The 21,441-nt window shown below is 37.6% G+C and overlaps 1 long non-coding RNA gene across 3 annotated transcripts in view; it reads right to left on the bottom strand.

Annotated features, from left to right (window-relative positions):
- Nucleotides 1-11,870: 11,870 nt before the first annotated feature.
- Nucleotides 11,871-21,441, bottom strand: part of LOC108584536 — a 39,203-nt gene continuing 29,632 nt past the window's right edge. For 2 of the 3 annotated variants that reach the window (XR_002517424.2, XR_004178572.1), the window contains 2 exons: nt 21,335-21,386; nt 11,871-12,451 (listed from right to left, as the gene is read on the bottom strand). This is a non-coding gene — a long non-coding RNA (uncharacterized LOC108584536). Of the gene's footprint in view, nt 12,452-13,403; nt 16,055-21,334; nt 21,387-21,441 lie in introns of those variants that run through there. The other variant, XR_004178573.1, reaches the window with a different exon arrangement.

Here is a 21,441-nt window from a genome sequence, read left to right on the forward strand (position 1 = left end):
ATTAAGGGAGCCAGTGGTTATTCCACTAATAAAACCTCCTTTCTTAAATAAAACTATATTCTACCTAATTCATCTTATTTGTAAATGCATATTTCTTTTATAGATTGCAGCATCTTAAAATGTGGATGTCACAGATGCTGAGCTGGTACCAGAAAGAAAACTATACCAAATTCCTCTCAGTATTCTTTCTCATGGCCCATCGTGAAGAAGTAGTGTGGATGATTTTGACTTGGCTAGCAACACAGAGATAGAAAACATGCACAAGACCAGAGCTGAACATTCATTCACACGGGACAGGAGAAGGTACAAGTATTGAACACGTGTACTAAAACCTGCCAACAGTTTTCACTAACAAGTTTCTGGAAGTATGGGATTTCATCCTGGACAGGGTAAAGAGAAAAAAGGCAAGCCAAATTTTCTTTTCTCTGATGTAAATCTGTGGCTTCCAGGAATTCCAACAGGAGCCACCCCTGTGACTCCAAGGTCAAAATGCACAACTCTGGGGGATTTTTATTCAAGCAAAGACAGTTGAGAGTGGGTGTTTTCTCCGGGAGCAAGTTCAATGACCTGAAATTGTTAGAGATTTGAAAGTAAAGACCCTGTCAAAAGACAAAATTAAAACACAATTTAGTTTAAATGATCTCAATTGATTTTACTGTGATTCTAGAATCAGGCAACACTTCATTCCATAAAATAGGGTAAGTGTCCCGATGAGTGGAGCAGAGGAGTTTGCCTTTACAGACAGAAAAAGGACCGAGGAAAGCAGAAACAAAACAAAACAAAACAAAACAAAACAAAACAAAACAAAACAAAAAAAATGGATTGGTCATTTCAAAGTTACTTTCCTTATACAATGGGGACAGAGAGACAGAACAATAGAAAAATAACTGACTGGTTAACATCAGGTCACTTCAAGTTAAAGAGGAAAACACAGGGAACTTCACATGACAATTGAAGACTGAAATTTGACCTGTTTGGGAAATTGGCTGTTATCTTTTTCTTCTGATTTCTTGGAATGTTAGACAACAACTTAGTTTCAGTTTGGTGACATGGAACTTTAGCATGGGTGGCTCCATTTTGATTTTTAGTCTGGCCTGTTGAGGCTTAGTGCAGGAGTCTAGTCCAAAGCAACAGCCTCCTATAATTTTTATTTAACAACAACCACAGACATATCTTAATATCCCACAGAATGTTGGGGATACTGAGACTCAAGAAGACAAGTCAAGCTTCTCAAAAGAAACTTTATCCCATTTTATCATTTGAAATTGTTTCTAGAGACTTCCGTATCCTCCACACACATTCCCCCACACACACCTCTTGCTACTTAAACACCCAGGGTTCCAGAAGATTCAGGAATTTCACTCAAGAATGAAGATTCTAGTCTCCATGTTCCCTGGACTGTAGCCTGAAAGACAATTCCTTGTTCCATTCCCAATTGTCAACTTCTTATGTCTTCCTGCAGCTTGTCCGTTAAGTAAACAAATATGACACTTGATTACATGGCCCATTCAGTTTGACATCACTGTTTCAAACTGGCCTGCCTTAAGATCCAAGTCAGGAGATTGGGACCTGAAACATACTCTCCTACAGGGCCTCTCCTTCTATTCCTGAACTTGAGAAACCAGATCAACTGTGTGAGTACTAAGGTTTTCCTCTTCTCTGGAAAATGCAGAGAATCAGAGAACTGGAGGCACCATTCCCCATGGACCCAGTGCAGGATCGTGCCTGTCAATGATAGAGTGAACTCACAATGTCTGAACTGGGACTAACACATAGTGGGGAAGCATAGTCCAAATTCAATAGCTACAATTTATGGAAAGAAAGGGCCACTGGGAGGGTGGATGAGAAGACTGAGGCATCTAGGAATCTGAGCAGTGTTTGAGCTTTACCCTTTGACAAGGATCTGTTTTTCTAAAAACCTAACTCTCTCAAATTAGTTGGGTCATTGTTCCTTGGGAGCTTTATTTCTTTATTGGGAGAATTTCCAACGTGCAGCATTACTTCTTTTCATTCCTAATTGTGATACCTCCTGCTAATTGAAAGCTGGGCTTTGTGGTTTTCAGAACACTGATTTGTGATGGTAAAATCTTTACCCATTGTTCAACAAAGATGTAAAATAATTAATTGGCTATTTGGCAGATAGATTCAGCATTTTCAGGATCTGTTTTATAAGAAATTTTATTGATGAAAATGTGTCTAAAGCTTTAGCAATGCACTTGGCTTCAGCATTTGGCAGCAAGGAGACAAAATCTTAAAGCCAAAAACCTCCCCAGGGCATGAGGCAAAGTACAACTTTGCATCTATATTCCTGCTGTAGGTCATTAGGGGCCTCCTTTTACAGACAATTGGCAAAAGGTTTCAGTGGCTGTTTTATGATCCGTTTTGATTTTGTATATGAGCAAATCTCACATTTCTTCTGTGAGACATGCCCATGTTTTACCGCATTGCCCTTAAACGATTTTTCAAGAAGTTGCATTAACTCTTAAAATTGACAAGAATAAATAGAGGCACCATAAATTTTTAAAGTTGAAGTCATAGGCATCACATGCTAACTTACTTATTGTTAGGCTGTTGGGAATGAGGTTGTCTGTGGTATGTTTTGTTAGACAGAGAAAAAAAATAATGCTCAGATTCATCATCAGCAAATATACTTGGTTGTCACTGAAGCCATGAATTTTAGGAAATTAAACTCGGTCTATGTGACACCAAACAGTCCAATCCAGCAAACCTCTCAGAAGAAAATCCCTGTAACAGATTGTTTAGTCATGAATAGACCTGGTATTTCAGTTGACACTGGGCAAACCGACACTGATTGGCTTCTTCATTGTAAACCTCTCTGAACCGTGTTCAAAGCCGGCTCACAGAGACACCATAAAAGTGTATGTTTACCAAGTTAGTACATTCAATACATACTCTATTCTGTTTCAAACAGAAGATCAAGGAAGGAAAAAAATGATAAGAGAGTGCTTTCTCCTTGAATGTGGGCCATTTGCTGTAACAATATGAGTTTATAATAAATCCTTCCAGATTAAAATATCTCTTTCCACATTCAAATGTACTCTCCAAAATTAGGCTGTTTGGGGGGAAATGCTGCTAAAAAAGGAGCAGGCTATTCAAATAGTGCCAGCAAGGAGGTTACACATTTGTGAGTCTAATTTCCATTGTAGTGTAACTAGCATCAGAAGAACAACTAGAAAAATTGACTATCAGGCATATTATTGACACCCATGTCTTGCTAACACAGCAGAGTACTGGACACTTTTCTACATAATTCCTTCTTTTTGAGAATTCATGTCTTGGCTTTAAAGAGTTACCCTGAGATCAAAGTTAATATATGAAGTGTCAGGCCAGAAAAATGATGACTATTTTAAAAATCTCAGGAAAGTAAAAATCAATAAAGGAAAGCACTGCTATCTTGCATGCTTTGCATACATATACAGTGTCTTACATATTGTTGAAGGTAACATCAAAAGTAAGGGCCTCAGCTCCCTCTGTTCTTACTACTCAAATATTATAATCCTTTGACTATTCTCATACCTAGGAGATGTTCCTAGGTCTTACTGTCTCCTACATTGTGACATACAGCGTTGTTTGTGTCCTTTTTACTCCCTTTATCAGGAATTTTATGAGCTTAGGAAAATCCTCCTTTGAGGATGAATCAGATATACTTTGTTTTTTAGGCTAATGCTGTGAAATAGGGAAATGGTGGTTGAGGGGGTGCGAAATCTATCAAAATATGAATGACTTTTCAGTCGCAGTCCAACAATTTTCATGTGTGTAGCTAAATCTAAACATCATACAAAAGATAAAGAAATATAATACACCATACAATAAATAAAGAAATTGTTTATTTTTAGGGTAGAATGGAATATTTTTTTGGAGGCAAAAGGCAAAAACAAAGGTTTTTCTCTGCAAGAGAAAGGAGAGAAAGAGAGAGAAAGAAGGAAAGAGAAAAACGAAAGGAGAGACAGAAAGAGAAAGAAAAGAAAGAAAGAAAGAAAGAAAGAAAGAAAGAAAGAAAGAAAGAAAGAAAGAAAGAAAGAAAGAAAGAAAGAGAGAGAGAGAGAGAGAGAGAGAAAGAAAGAAAGAAAGGAAGAAAGAAAGAAAGAAAGAGAAAGAAAGAAAGAAAGAAGAGAGAGAGGAAGAGAGAGAAAGAATGAACCTGTAATAAGTTGTCTTCGCCAGTATTCTCTGGATAAACAAAACAAATAGGATAGGTAGATAGACAGACAGATAAATCAATTGATACAGATATATAGCTATACGTTTCTATCTCCCTCTATATAGAGAAAGAGGGAAAGAGAGAGAGAGAGAGGGAGATACAGAGATTTATTTTAGGGAATTGGTTCACACAATTTGAGGGGCAGTTATTTTTGAAATTTGTAGGGCAGGCAGGCAGGTAGAAAGTCAGGCATAGTTTCAGGAAACCTCAATTTTTGTTCTTAAGGCCTTCATCTGACTGGATGAGGCCAACCCACATTATAGAGGGTAATCTCTTCTACTTAAGGTCAACTGATTGTAAATGTTAATCACATTTACAAAATACCTTCACCACAACATCTGGACTAGTGTTTGATCAAACAACTGGGCACCACAGCCTGGCCCAGTTGGCACTTAAAATCAACCATCATATGAGTATTGTGCAGGCTGCATAAGTGAAGAAGAAGATGTGGAAACAATATAAAAGGAGTACAAGCAATCTCCTGCCCTTCTTCCACAATTAAAGAGTGACACGATTCAGGGACACTGGTCAACTATGCGGTAACCTTTACAATCACCCTTGTTCAGAACATGGAAGGGAACAGATTTGAGGTAAAATTAAGGTTTTTTCTCCAGGAAATCCTCAGCCAAGATCTGTGGGTTCAGGCAATCACTCTTCTTATTTTCACCAATCTCAAAGCAAGATTGTCTTTCTTGTTGTTGTGTCTCTGGGAGAATTCTCTGGGGTGTATTGAGGGCCTCTGACCAACACTTCCCTTGCTTCATCCGAGAGACCAAGAACGGCAGTGCTGTGGCTTCGCCCAGACCCACACACATTAATCATTTTAGTGAAGTGAAGCCAGGCATCTTGGTCAAATCAATGATCAATCAACTTCAAAATATCAGAACAAGGTGTTGGATGGAGTTGATATTTTGGTGAGTAAACTACTTGACTTCTTCATTCAGGAAAAAAGTTTGAAATGTGCTCAGTCTTAGTCATGGGCTGCTTAGGGTGTTTTCCTTTTAAACTGCTCCTCAGAAGAAACATCCTGTTTCTAAAAGTGCAGGAGATGTGAGCAAAGTGATACCAGTCCATGAATAAATTGTTGCACTGACTTTCCTAATTAAAATATTATAAATTCAAATAACATCTTCAGAGCATTTAAGGCACAGGAAGTGAATCATAAACAGAAAGTGCAGTCCTGAATTTTGAAAAAAAATTTTTTTTTTTTAAAAACCTCACTAATTAGTGGGAAGGTAAACTTGAAAAATCTGAGTTAATATTATTTTTAAAAGAAATATTATTTATGACTTTCAAGTTCTTTCAAGTATAATGACTTCAAAGTCTTGCTTAATCTAGTTCTTTTGTGAATGTGTTATTTTTTAAAAGTACATGAGAATAAAGTGAAATCATGTGTTTGGAGAGGAACTACTATGGCAAAGTGATATATAGTCATTTAATTACTTCATGTTTTGTTGCTGTTTGTTGCTCATTAGCAAAAGAATGACTAGGAAATTTTCTACTAAAGCAAATATTAACATCTAAAAATGGATGTTTGTTGTATTATTCTCTCTCCTTTGTGCATGTTAGACTATACTTCATAATTTAAAATTCAATTTCAATTTTAAATTAATTTTTCTCATGAGAAGGAAAGCTTGGTGTGCCTGAGCTCTAGGATTTTATCTCCCAGGGTGCCTTTGACTGACTTTAGTTTCATGGGGACAGAGCCCATCCTGTAAACATCCCCTTTGCCATCACCAACCAGCACATGGACATGCACGGATACACACACACACACACACACAGTCTCTCTCTCTCTCACACACACACAAACACATACATGATCTGGCAAAGATGGGTTGGACGCTGTGCTAAGGCAAATGGCCCTGCCCTACAGGGGTCTTTCCTAGGAGGTGAAGACATATCAGAAAGTGGAGAGAAGTGTGGGGCATTTTCTTATTGTAGAACTTAAAACTTTACTTGCACCCAGGGACCCAGTCCTAGCAGAACCTCAGATGACAATAGTTCCAAGGGTCCTGTGGGCCTGAAAATGAGCCATTTCTATACCCCAAGAGCTACAACAAGCACCTCCTAACCAAGCCTCAAAGGCAAGTACTACTCTAAGGCCACCAGGCCTGACCAAATTTAGGGAAGCAGCATACCACAGTATTTTGTGGCAGAAGAACCAATACTAAGTCTATAAAAAATGGATGACCTGGACTATATAAACCACGTGTTCTGCTACAATTCAAAAGAGAGAGAGGAAAGCAGAAATGTTTTAAAGGCTATTGTTAGACTTCCTAGAACTTTGGCAAATGACAGGTACCCTTGAAGGATTTATTTTAATTTAGAAAAAAAAAAAATCAATGTTTTGACATCTTGAGTATTATGTGTCATTTCATATGTGTTACACCTTCAATATACTTTAATGTGTTTGCAAATAGTTGCTTTCTTCCACAATAATCTGGTTGCTAAGACAACACTTTTTCCCTCTACTATTAACCTACCAAGAGACTTTATTGAGATTTCATCAGTTTTTCCACTCATGTCATTTTTTCTTTGACAGGATCCAACACAAGGTCCAGAATTTCATTTAGTTGTCATGTCTTCTTAGTTTCCTCCCATCTGTGACTCTTCCTTAGTCTTTCTTTATCTTTAGGACATTTATACTCTTTGAAATATATTGCTCAGTTGTTTTTTAAAATGCCCCTCAATTTCAGTTTGTGTGATATTTTCTCATAATTAAATTGAAATTATGCCTTTTAACAAAAATACCACACAGGTTATATGTTGTGCTTCCCAGTGAATCATTTTGGAGTATACCATGTCCATTTGTCTTATTACTGGTCATGTTAAGTTTGGTCATTTGGTTGATGTAGTATCTGCCAAGTCTTCAGACTATAAAGTCACTATTTTTTCCCCTTTGTAATTAACAAATATATTGGGGAAGATAGCTTGAGGTTATACAAATATTCTGTTCCTCCCTAAACATTCACCCATTAATTTAAGGATCTATTAATGGTTCTTGCCTGCAACAATTATTACCATGATGTTTACCCTATGGTGTCTATTTCCCTCATTTCTTCTGTGTTTACTAATTGGAATTCTTCTGTAAGGAAGAGCTGTATCTTCTCCCCATGTATTTGTTTATTCAGTTAATTCACATCAGTATGGATTTTTTGGTATGGATATCTTTTCCTATTCTTTGGACTACAATTCAATACTATTTATTTATTTTACTGCTTACATTAGTCTAGCTCTTGCCATTTGAATTTGAATTTCTGTTGCTTGATCACTGTGTCCTTTCAAATGACCCCATTCTCTTTAGAGCACATCCTTGCATTCAGGTTCTGCGATATGTTCCAAGTTCATCTATTTTCCTGTTCCATTCCCAGAATCAACCACTTCTCCAAGAAGTCTCGGTTCCTCTTATTGGAGAATGATATTTAGCAACTAAAAGGTGGGCATAAACAATCCTTTTGTTTGTTTGTTTGTTTGTTTGAGAGGAAGTCTCACTCTGTTAACTGGGCTGGAGTACAGTGACATGATCTTAACTCACTGCAACCTCTACTTCCTGGGTTCCTGAGATTCTTCTGCCGCAGCATCCTGAGTAGCTGGGACTACAGGCGCATGCCACCATGCCCAGCTAATTTTTATATTTTTAGTAGAGACGGGGTTTTACCATATTGGCCAGGCTGGTCTAGAATGCCTGACCTCGTGATCCGCCCACCTCGGCCTCCCAAAGTGCTGGGATTACAGGTGTGAGCCACCACGCCTGGTAGACAATCCTTTTTAAACAGAAAGTTAAGAAATGTTCTTACTCCTCAGCCTTTAAATATTATGATTTGCTCCACTTGAAATATTTACTATTCTGTTAAAATGCCTCTTTTTCTCCTCCCACTGCAACTATATTGTCCGTTCATTCCATCAAAACAGTTGATTGAATTTCTGCCTTGTCCCCAGCACTGAGGCAAACACTGGATGACAAAATAGTGAAAAAGACAAATTTGGCCTCCCTCCTTGTGAGACTTACAGACAACTAGATAAACTAGACTGTTTATAAGGAATTACAATGCAGTATGAGAAGCACTGAACTGGGTATGTCAGATTCACACAGAGCACCTACCTTAGGCTTGGGTGAGGTCCAGGTGGAGGGACAAGAAAAAGATTTAGGAATAAAACCTTTCTAAGCTAAAATCTGAAGTATAATATGATTTTATATCAAAAAAGAGAGTAGTTGAGTATAAGTATAGAAACAGAAAATATTCCAGGCATAGGTAAAAAGCTGGTGCAGAACAGAACATACCTCAGTCTGGTAACTGAAAGAAGTAGCACATTTTGAGAACATGGTATTGGCAGTGGAGGCTGTCAAAGCATACAGCTAGAGCGTGAAGCAGGAGCCAGATCAGAATGGGCTTTGTTACACAGATTTAAGAGGCTGCATTCATTCTAAGAGCCACTGAAAGGCAGAGAAACCTTTTAAGCAGGAAAGTGGCATGATCAGATTTATACTGTAGACAGATCACTCAGGCTAACCTGTGAAGCGTGGATTCAAGGGGAACACAGCCAGCAACTGTTTTAGCAATTAGGTGACATGATGTAACTGAGAGGATGGAGAGAAGTGAATGTATTCTAGTAATATTTAGGAGGTGAAGTCAGCAGGATGAGATGATTTATTGGATGGGAGAGATGAGAAGGAGGCAGAATTCACAGGAGAGTACAGTCTAATTGTGTTACTGAATGTCCTTCTATTTGCCCTTGTGTGATTGTTTCCCCTTGATTGGTTTCGGGTTATGCATTTTCTGCAGGACTATGACATAAGCGATCTGTGTCCTTTAGTAAGACGCACATGAGTTCAGTTGGTCCCATTTTTAGTGAGGTTAACTTTAATCATTCAGTTAAAATGGTGTTTGCCACACTTCTCCATTTTCCAAAGGTACCTTTTATAACTTTTTGATTAATAAGTAATCTATGGGAAGATGCTCTGAGACTCAGTATATGACTGTCCAACAAATTTTCAATAGTTTTAGTTTCCATTGAGTTTCACCAAAATCAATTGTTTTTATGATGGTGGCAAAATGGTGGCTCTCAAATTCTGTCATTTATTCTGTTTCTATTAGTTTTAATCTGACGGTGAATAGAATATAAACAAATGAACAAAAATATAAAGTTTCTCCCTTCCTTTGTTTACTTGTTTATATTTTTTATTTATATTTTCAGTATCATTATGGACTCTCAATTGTCTTATTCAATGCACTGCAATTCATTACTGTCAGCCATCATTCTGATGCTCATATTTTCCCTGATGTAACTAGTGAAACAGCTCTGAGCTGGTTTCAGTGTCCTTTTCATATAAACCATTTTCTAATTTTCTCACACAAAAAAGGACTTGTTTACTTTCTTTCTCCAGACCTGAGATTAATCCTTTCTCTATTGAATGCTATTTCATTTTGCTGAAAAAATTAGGATTTCAAACTCAGATCTGAGAACTAGGTGTGCTTAGTCATTCTTGACTGTGAAATATACGGTCTTTTTGAAAAATTGTGTTTGGGAATTTGTTGAGGCCTAGGAAAAAGGTGCATATTTCCAGAGAGAATTTGCATTGTCTTTTTTCAAGAATCTAAAGAGATTACCAATCAAGAATATTCTAGACTAAATTTATGGTTAGAGTATTTTGAGACCACCAAGGAAACAAGACTCCAGGACTGTCTCTTTCCCTGATCTTCTATTAAGTTGTGTCTCATTTAGCATTACACTTAGCTGTTAGGCTTCATTAATTTTCATTAATTGCCAACTGATTATTATCTTCTACGGTACTTTGGAGGCACAAAATGCTTCACAGGCTGTTCTATCTTTTTTTTTTTTTTTTTTTTTTTGAGGCCAGTATTTGAGATTTCTTCTGGATCCACCAGGGCTCTTAGCTAACTCCTTCCCTACTTCTCTCTGGTGAACTAACCCACCTATGGTTTTGCTTCTTGCTCTTAATTAAGAGGAACTATTATTTTCAAGAGTGCCCATAGGCTTGAACTTCCAGACATTCTGTTTTAAATAAAATCAGCTCCTTTAAGCACAGCTTCAGAGGCCTCTGTAGACTGTCTCTCCCTTTGGACAAAATTTCTGAGCCCTCAGTGGGATGATACCCTCTGGTCTTGATGACTTGCATTTTCTTTGCCCCATAAGTGACCTGGGGTCAGGGAATTTGGGGTCCCAGTATTCTTTGTTTGCCACACCTGGAGTAGGGTCTCCATCCTATTAGTGGGGTTGATTGGAGGAAGGTAGCCACTAACTTAACACACTCACCAGGAATTTAGCCTGTTCAACTCAGAGTTGGAGGGAATGAGAAATACTGGCAGACTCCCCTTCCTAGTAAAATATGATGCCACTTCACTGGGAGCAGAAGGGAGAGGGAACCATTGTCTTTTGGGGCACATCAGCCCAGAGTAAAGCTTCCATCAACTTGATGGGGCAGGGTGGGCACTGCATAGCTCAAATGCCGTAAGCTCTCACTGTTCTTACTGAGTTTCGTAAATTTTCTTGAGTAAATGTTTCTTCACTTGCCGTATGTCCTTATGATAATTGCCAGAGACTTTAAGTGATTGGGCTTTTTGATATATAGTTTTCACCAGTTATGCCTGTTTGTTTGAAGAATCTGTCCACAGAATTCCTCATGCTACCATCCCAGAACTCAAACTCCCATTTACCTTTTGTGTTTGACATAGAAAAGCTATACATTTTTATAAAATAGATATACTCATCTTTTTAAATTTGTTTTATTGCTTTTATGCTTAGAAACTCATCTCTATCCAGCAATTTGACATGTATATACTTATTGTATGTTTTCCTCATTTGGTCCTTCATGTTTAGTACATACAAACTTTATGTTGAAATATAATACATGATTGCTATTTAGAGTAACTTTTCTCCAAATAGTAAATATCCTAACACAATGTGTTTAGGAATCTATTACTTCCTCAATTTTTAAATTACCTCCCTCATTTATTGAGTTGTTACATATATTGAGGTCTGTTGGTCTGTCTATACTTTTCTATATATATCACACTGTTTTAGTTATTTTACTTTTATAATGTTTTAAAATCTAAAGTTGTCATATCATTATGAATGTTTAAAATTATTTTAGTTGTTTTTATTAATTTATTTTTCCAGGTGAACTTTAGAATTCTTTTCCTCACTCATAAAATTCCAATATAATTTTGATTAAAATGACATAATCAATAAGTTAATTTGGAAAAGCCAACACTTTGCAATATCCAGTCCTCTCATAGAAGAATGTAATATGTCTTTTTATTAATTTAAACCATTGTTTAAAGCACTCAGAGAATTAAAAAAAAAATAAAGTCTGGTATATTTATTGGCAAAGTTACTCTTAAGTGTTTATTTCGTGACTTTTTTTTGTTGAGCGGGGTGCAACGGAGTTTTGCTTTGTCACCCAGGCTGGAGTGCTGTGGCACAATCTCAGCTCATTGCAACCTCTGCCTCCTGGGTTCAAGCAATTCTCCTGCCTCAACCTCCTGAGTAGCTGGGATTACAGGTGCATGCCACCACGCCCGGCTAGTTTTTGTGTTTTGAGTAAAGATGGGATTTCACCACGTTGTCCGGGCTAGTCTTGAACTCCGAACCTCAAGTGATCTGCCTGCCTTGGTCTTCCAAAGTGCTGGGATTACAGGCACAAGCCACGGTGCACAGCCTGTTTTGATTTTTGATTGCTAATATGAATAAGATTTTTCCACTGTAATAGATGATTATGTCAATTATACAGAAAACTACTAATATTTGTAACTGAGTTTGCCTTATGAATTCTTATAAATTTAATAGCTTTTCATTAGTTCTCTTGGGATATGAGCTGCGAAATCAAATTATCTACAAACAACGATTATTTTCTGCCCTTCCTGCTGCCATTATCTTTAAAGACAAACTATAGCTCATTATCGTTTTATTTATAAAGTTGAGGGCAGAATTGAGGTATCTTGCATATATTTGAGCTCTCAAATCCATTTATTTAAAATAGCCAAAGAAATGTTACATGATTTTATTATTTGAATTATGTGGGTTATTTAATGTGGTCCCCAGTAATACAGTTTCCACGTGCAGATACAGACTCCAGCTTCTCACAGAGCAAGTCCTTCAGGCACATTTTCCTTAATGCAAATGAAGAAGGCAGCTGGCAATTATTTTCATGGAAATCTAATTTTTCAAGAGCTTTGGTGTGCATTATCCATGTTGTCCAAGCATCTGCAACAAAAATTTAAAGTTGAACTGTCCTTCTGGAGACCTTTTCTCTTGCCAAAAACTGTATGTATGTACTTGGGATATAGAGCCCAATTTAATGTCAGCCAGAGTCAAATTTAATTAGAAGGGCAGACTAACTGGAAACAAAATATCAACTATTCCAGGATCGAGTATACATATTTTAAATGTCTAATATTGTAGAGTGAAGAGCCTTTTACTCATAATGTTAGTATAACACTATAGCAATGCATTTCTGCCCTTTCTGATTAGGCAAACTGGGGTTTGAATCTCAGCTCTGCTGCTCACTAGCTGTATTTTTTTAGCCAATATACTCATATTAGTTAACACTGAGTTTGATTCTGACCCAAAATATCTGTATCATAAGCTAGATAACTTCATTTATCTTTCAAGTAAAAGCCTGGACTTAGTTATTAAGAGAGTGGCATAAAGGCTCAGTCTCATAGTGGCCTTAGGGACAGTTTTGCCACCCAGAGGGTGAGGTCCCCCTCCTGAAGGTTCAAGATGGCATCCAGGGCCTCAAGCATGGTATCTGCATTTCAGATAGGAGAAAGAAAAAACAAAAAAGAAGAAGCAGAAAGAGAACACTGGCAGACTTTGACTGTCTTTTAAGGATTTTTCTTAAGCTGCCACACAACAACAACTATTGACCATAGGTTAGCTATATGGCAACACTTAACCGCAGGGAAGGCTGGGAAGGGTCGTTTTATTTATTTATTTATTTTAATTAATTAATTAATTTTTTTTTTTTTTTTTTTTGAGACAGAGTCTGACTCTGTCGCCCAGGCTGTAGTGCAATGGCGCGATCTCAGCTCATTGCAAGCTCCGCCTCTTGGGTTCACGCCTCAGCCTCCCGAGTAGCTGGGACTACAGGCGCCCACCACCACGCCCAGCTAATTTTTTGTATTTTCAGTAGAGACGGGGTTTCACCGTGTTAGCCAGGATGGTCTCGATCTCCTGACCTCGTGACTCCCCCGCCTCAGCCTCCCAAAGTGCTGGAATTACAGGTGTGAGCCACTGCGCCCGGCCTGGGAAGAGTAGTCTTTATCCTATGTGTTCAGCTAAAAATCAGAGATTCTATTTAGGAAGAAAGAAGTAATGGATATTAGTAGATATATGTTTGCTTTTGTCATTACGTTTAACTTCTATTTGCCTCAGTTTCTTTGCCTGCAACCTGAGTATAATAATAGTAATCTCACAGTATTGTTATAAAGATAATCTTTACTTACACAATATTTATAAGATGCTTAATTTAATATCTTAAAGCAATAAGCATTTAATAAATTTTGGTTATAATGACCCCAAATATCACCTCAGTAATACATTCTTATTGGTCTCTACTACAAATATGTTTTTTATAATAGAAACAAAATATCTGAAGAAGCACTATGAATATCAGAACTCTATAGCTAAAAGCAATGGTTTGTGTTGTCCAAATGGACAATAACATACAGTGAGTAAACTAAAAATCTGGGAGGGTAGAGCCTCTGCATTTGGTCACACAAATTTGCCAAGTGAATGGCAAAACGAAACTAGAACCCCATGCATCCACATTCACTTTTCCAAACCTCTTTATCCTTGACTCAGTTCCCTTTCTTTCCACTGTGGCAGATATTTGAGTACTGGCCAAAAAACTGGGACACTTTGAAATGTAAAACTTTCTCACTGAAATACTAAACTCAGCAAAGGTACCAGGAAATTCTGCATGTATAGTATACATTGTCAGGATATTGGTTAAGATATTCTTGCTATTTCATTTAAATTTAGGGAGGTAATTATTGAGTTTGCCAGGATTAAATTTTTAATTTTGTCTTATCTCCACAGGTTATTTGTTCAGTCTTCATACTATTTCCATAAAAATAATGCAAGAAAACAACCAGTATGATCAAGTTAAATATATGCATATTTAATCTGAACATTCCATTGTAGGAAAAAAGTTTAGTTTTACTGACCAAGAGAAGGGGATTTTAAATATAACCAATTTATTGAATCTAAAACATAATGACTAAGAGTTTCTATAAAATACATTCCTTTTCTAGAGTCACAGGTTAAATTCTCTCCCAAAAGAGGAATAAGCCTGCTTTGCCATAGAGGCCTAAATTTGAATGAGTCGTCTCTTTTGGTCCAATAGCAACTACTTTGCTGGCTGGATCCCTCAAACAGAGGGGACCAAGAGATTCTCAGAATAGCAAGATATGCTTAGTCTCTAGAGAGATTTAGGAACAATAGACAAGAGGAAGAAGGAACTGATGGGGAAAAAAAATGCTGCATTCTGATGACTAAGGCTTGTGGACCTTCTATCGGGTAGAAACTGTATTCTTAGTTTCATCATATAATTCTTTTAACCCATCTATATTTCTCCTAACAAATTTCATTTGCGATTCACTGCTTCCTGGAATATTTCGTCATTTAATGTAATGATGATAGTGGTAATGGTAGCAGCAGTATTAGCACCTACTATTTACTGAATGCTGTTATATTCCTGATATTTTTCAAGATATTTTTCACACATAAACTTCTTCATTTCATCTTCAGAGCAATCCCACAGGGTAAGTCTGATTTTGATGCTCATTTTACAGATATGCCATTTGAGGCGCAGAGAGATTTAGTGACTTGCCGAATGCCACACAGCAGGTTAATGACAGACCCCAAATTTAAACCTGATTGGTTATAGGTGCTTTTATTTATTACATTACCTTATCTTCTTATATTATTTACTTTTTTCTCTGTTGTTCTTACCAATTACATGTACTTTCCTGGTATCACAATAATTTTCACTTACTGATTATTTGCTCTTATTTTTAATACATATATTATTTCTATTATTCATTACTGGTTTTGATCTAAGGGAAAAGACAAAACACAGTAGCACTTAGTATAGTACATTGTTTTGTACATCGTAAATAACAAAATATTTGATTGCATGATGGACAAACATCTGAAATGGAATATTTTCCATTTGAATTTTCTGCATAACAGGAAACAGGATTGAAATCTGCCTTATTCATATGAGGATATTTAGGAATTTTGTAGGGGAGGGTAAGGGGAGTGACCTGAACTGCTTAGATTTAAATGGCCCTAGAGCTAATATTCATGGTTAACAGCCAAGGCTTTGGTCCTTTCTCTTCAGTTTACAGAAACCCTCAAGCAGTGAAAGTCAGTTTCTCCCCAGGAAGTCAATTCTTCGTTATTTTGCATCTCTGTAGATCATGCTAAAGAATTTGCTGAACCGGTTCATTCTGCTTCCCGTAATCATAAACACGGGCCTTTCAGGGGAGACCTTCGGGATTAAACAACAGTAAAACACACACACGTACACACACAAATATAATATATGTCTATAAGTATACGTACACAAATGTATGTGTGTATGTATTCTAAATAAAACAATTATAAAAGACAAACAATTTTAGGGACAATTAGTTCATCAGTAGCATATAGAATAATAAGAATAAATTTAACATATAAATATGTATTTTATTGTTTTTACAAGAGATTTCACAGGTGTATACTACACAAGAATGTTGTCTTGATTATTCATGAAGAAGGTATCCAAAATACAGCTCCATTGTTCTCATCAGCCCAGGCCTGGAGGAAGCAATATGAAATGATGCCAATTGGCTGTGAGCCAACACATGACTGAGGCCTCTGAGCACTCAGAGTGAACCCAGAGGCAGGTGCACCCGAGTGTCCTGCTAGCCCCTCACTCCGATCCTGTCCTGCCCTACGGCCGTTGGTCAGCCTCTGGAGTCTGTCCTCCTGTCTGCTAGTGCCCTCTGCCACAGAGCCCTGCACATAGTAACATCTTTACTGCACTGAGACTGTTGTCCATAAATGCTTCTGTGGAGATAGCAAATGATCACACAAAAGAAAAATAAACAGAATGGGTTTCAGTCCCTAGGCGGCATAGCAGTGCTGACAAAACCTTAAACTACATTTTATGGAACTGACACCCCAAAATATGTTTATCTACTGACTCTTTGTAGCCTTACGGGTGCCAAGAACTGGACATATGAGGACTTAAAGAGACTCTATAGCAAGCAAAGAAGGAAAATCTGATTGTTGTAGAAGCACATGCATAGTCGACCTGGTCAGAGTCCTCCTAATCACAGACCTCTTGAGAAACTTGCATAAGCCACAGAGCAAAACGTGTGTGACATCACAGAAGCATAGTTTTGTTTTGTTTTTTTTTTAAAAAAAAACCCTGTTTTCAGTAATATACTTATCAATCATAAGTCATAATGGAAGTAAGTGTTGCCTTTTAAAAAAATCAGATATAGTATGTAAACTTCTCAAAAATCTTTAGATACCCAAGCCTCTCCATAAACACAGGTTTGATGATGATGATTTTCTGGCAAACACATATTTGTTTGCTGCACACAAACAATTGTTCCATAGAGAATTTTAAGACTTTGTGTATTTACAACTCCAAGCATCAGTTCTTTCACATCAAATGGAACTGGCCCAGAAAGTTATAGTGACAAATGACTACTTTTTCATGGAGAGATAATCTTCTTGATTGTTGTATCCCAGAAAACTTTTCTTTCAAATCAATGGAATCCCTGATGAAAAATAAGCATTTGTTTCCATTCTGAAGCTAGTTAAGGTGTACATTCAACAAGTACCACTCATAACAGAATGCAGTTTTTAGTGAAGGTCTCTAAGCTGTATTAGGGGACAGTATGTGGTCCGCCAGGAGATTTTAGTACATAAATTAAACTAGAACCAAAGACAGAAAAATGTAGCAAAAAAATAAAGTGTGCAGAATGTAAAACCATGGAAGGAGCAGAAAATTACAATGTTGGTAAACACTTAGACTAAAAGTAAAATAAGTATAGACAATAGTTCATTCACTTGAAGAGGAAGTACTCTTTTAAATCTCCCTGTTTTAAGTTAAAGCAGTTGGAAGAACGAGCAACAGTCTGGATGATTCTTGTATAAGAGGATATAATAAACACATAAGAAAAATAAGGTAAAAACGTAAAATATGTAGTGTATCAGGATTTGCAGTGAGGTCAACAAAGTTTCATAAAAAGATCCTCATAGTGTTGCGGCTCCCTAAAGGAATCTGCAAGCCTATATGACATCCACTAACTAATAAGAGTACGGCGAAAGGTGGGGGCTGCGAGGGGAAGGCAAGGAAAACCATGCAGAATGTAGGGTGAATTAGTAAATTCAGAACTCAAAGTGTGGATAAATGACTAAATGAATCTATCAATCAATTAGGTAGGCACCCAGTAAGACACTGATCTAGCCAGTTCTGACTGCAGAACTATTTTCAGCTTCCTGTATGGTAAGTAACTGGTAGTCAAATGTAAACCCATATTTTCAGGGTATGCATGCAGCTAGTTATTGTGTTTATTTTAACTGTTCACATTTAGTTAATAATTTATGCATTCTGTATGACTAAGCTATTTTTAAAAGCTTTTTTGTTTTAAGCTAATAAGACATCTAATGTTGATTATGATAGAAAAAAATCCCAATTCAGAGGTGTAGTATGGGCAAAAGCCTAACTGTAGTAGACTTAAAAAACGGTAGAGAGGGAGAAATCAAAGACCTTGGTGTAGATAACTATTTTGGGGAGCTTACTTTGAAATGAGCAGAGAACTAGGACTAATGGGGAAGAGGCTCTTTTTTTTAAGTGGAAAAAAAATTATGCTTGGGGCTGGGCACGATGGCTCATGCCTGTAATCCCAGCACTTTAGGAGGCCGAGGTGGGTGGATCGCTTGCATTCAGGAGTTTGAGACCAGTCTGACCAACATGGTGAAACCCTGTCTCTACTAAAAGTACAAAAGTTATCTGGTGTGGTGGTGCACACCTGTAGTCCCAGCACTCGGGAGGCTGAGGCAGGAGAATCACTTGAACCTGGGAGGCAGAGGTTGCAGTGAGCCGAGATGGTACCACTGCACTCCAACCTGGGTGACAGTGAGAATTTGTCTAAAAAAAAAGAAAAAGCCAGAAGGATAAAAAACTGTGGAAATGATCCCTGAAAGTATACCTGTCTGACAAAAAGCTACAAGGAACTTAAATAAATTTACAAGAAAATGCAAACAACCCCATCAAAAAGTGGGCAAAGGATATGAACAGACACTTTTCAAAAGAAGACATTTATGCAGCCAACAAACATATGAAAAAAACCTCATCATCACTGGTCACTAGAGAAATGCAAATAAAAACCACAATGAGATACAATCTCATGTCAGTCATTAAACTACAATGAGATACAATCTCATGCCAGTCTCATGGAGATCATTAAAAAGTCAGGAAACAACAGATATAGAAGAGGATGTGGAGAAATAGTAACACTTTTACACTGTTGGTGGGAGTGTAAATTAGTCCAACCTTTCTGGAAGACAGTGTGGCGATTCCTCAAGGATCTAGAACCAGAAATACCATTTGACCCAACAATTCCATTACTGGGTATATACCTTAAGGATTATAAACCATTCTACTATAAAGACACATGCACATGTATGTTTATTGTGGCACTGTTCACAATAGCAAAGACTTGGAACCAACCCAAATGCCCATCAATGATAGACTGCATAAAGAAAATGTAGCACATATATACACCATGGAATACTACACAGCCATAAAAAATGATGAGTTCATGTCCTTTGCAGGGACATGGATGAAGCTGGAAACCATCATTCTCAGCAAACTAACACAGGAACAGAAAACCAAACACCACATGTTTTCATTTATAAGTGGGAGGTGAGCCATGAAAACACATGGACACAGGGAGGGGAGGGGAACATCACACACTGGGGCCTGCTGGGGGTGGGGGATTAAGGGAAGGATAACATTAAGAGAAATACCTAATGTAGATGACAGATTGATGGGTGCAGCAAACCACCATGGCATGTGTATACCTATGCAACAAACCTGCACATTCTGCACGTGTATCCCAAAACTTAAATTATAGTAATTTTTAAAAAGTATGCTTTATGCTGAAAGGAAGATGCAATGTATTATAGAGGAAGATATAATGCAGGAAGAGAAGGAGAGAATTTCTAGAGGGATGGTCTTGAGTAGGTAAGAGAGGTAGAGTTCTAAGGAGGAATACCTGAGTGTATGTTAGAGGGGGAGCTTGTGAAGTTTTCTTCTTATAATTCTTGCTTTCTCCATAAATAATAAGTGAAGTCTTCAAGTGAGAGTGAGGAATGAGGAGGAGGTATCGGAGAGTTAAGGAAGGAGAACACACAAAATTGTTATCTGGAAGAGTGCAAGAGAGAAAATGGGATAGGGATAGTATGATCGACAGATGGCATTCCACTTCCACTTGAGGTTTGTGCTCATAAATTTAACATGAGACTAATAGTCCAATAGGACTGCAACCTTTTCCTTGTCTTCATTTAGGAACATGGGTGCAGATGTGTAGTAGGCAGAGCATTGTAATTAGCCAGGTTTGAGATTTTTGTCAAGTGAGTACGATGAAGAAAGAAGGGGCAAGGAAGTTGGCCACATATACAAGAGAGTGGTAATTATCAACTGCCATGGACTCTAAACTGGGTAAAGTTAAGACTGAACATGAATGGAATGAGGGAGGTAGAGAAACTATGGGTTTGAGTGGATCAGTGAAGTTCAAGAATTGTTTTGTTTGGGCAATAGAAGCAATGAGCAGGAAAGATAAGAGGTGATAGAGAATTAGATGCTGAAAATTAAGATCATGAAAGGGTTGCCAGTTTGGGTAATAACAAGGTGTAGGGGAGGGAATTTCTGAGATAGAAACAAGTTTACTGGAGGAGAGAAGGCTAATGATCTGAAGTACAGGGTGCTGGAAGGATTGTCTCTATAGGGATTGAAATCCTCCCCCAAAAAGATAGTAGTTCTGTTGGGAAAGTGACAGCGAGCTAGAACTTTACTACTCGAAGAGTGGCCCAACAGCTTCCACATTACTGGGTTCTTATCAGATAAGCAGAATCTGAGGCTCTAATGCAAAACTACTGAGTCAGAATCTACAGTTCAGCAAGATCCCCCTAGACACTCACGTGTTCACTGAAGTTTGAGAAGCATTAGCCTAGAAACTAAATGTCTTTGTGAAATGAGGGGTAACCTAGGTTTGGGATGACTGTTACAAGGAAGGGTTGTGGGTAGAGTTGATGACAGGACACTCAAAGGGAAGAGGGATGGTGAATGGTTTGGAAACTGCAATGAGAAGCAAGGAGGTTGACCATCCCACCTCCAGATGAGTGAAGAAAACAGCCACTATGTGAAAGGACACAGAGGAGGCAGTGAAGTCAAGAGAGAGCCTGGGTTTAATTTAGAACCAAGAACTGAACATCTGGAGGAAATATGGAGTATGAATCCTTGAAAACTCAAAAAAGGGCAGTGGGTTCCGAAGGGCAAAGTGGAAGGAGTGCAGAGGCTAGGAATATGTAACAGAGAGGACCTCATGCAAGTTAAAGAGTATGGGAGTCTGGGACTTACCACAGTGACTGACATAAACAGCCGTAAAGGAATATAATGACTTCTTCCAGGTGAATAATGGTGGAGAGTGTGAGTATTATGGGACAAAGAAATGTGGGTGTCTAAGGTGGGGGTGGTCCTCCCTCTTTACTTCCATTGAGGGAGGTTTGGAGACAAAAAAAAGAAACAGTTCAACTTCCTTCCACAGGGGAATTGATGAATGACATTAAATGTTTACATAATGAATATTACAGTTCCGTAAAGGAATGAATCAGGATTATGTTTTTCAACATGGCTAAAACAAACACATAATGTTGAGTGAAAAAAGCAAGTCACATAAAACAGGTTAGTTTTGAGATCAAAAATGCAATTTGATAATACTTATGTAAAAAAATTGAAATATAATGAATAATAGTGAATACTAGTAATGAATATATGAAGATATAATGAATACATACCTTCTTTAAAAGTTCGCAATTGATATTCACTATTTTAGGAAATTGGTTACCTCTGGAAGAGAAACAAGGGGAAGAGGAAGATGGAGTTTTAGCTCTATTTGTAGGGC

This window comes from Papio anubis, chromosome 1 (genome assembly GCF_008728515.1).
Source record: "Papio anubis isolate 15944 chromosome 1, Panubis1.0, whole genome shotgun sequence".
Lineage (NCBI taxonomy): Eukaryota > Metazoa > Chordata > Mammalia > Primates > Cercopithecidae > Papio > Papio anubis.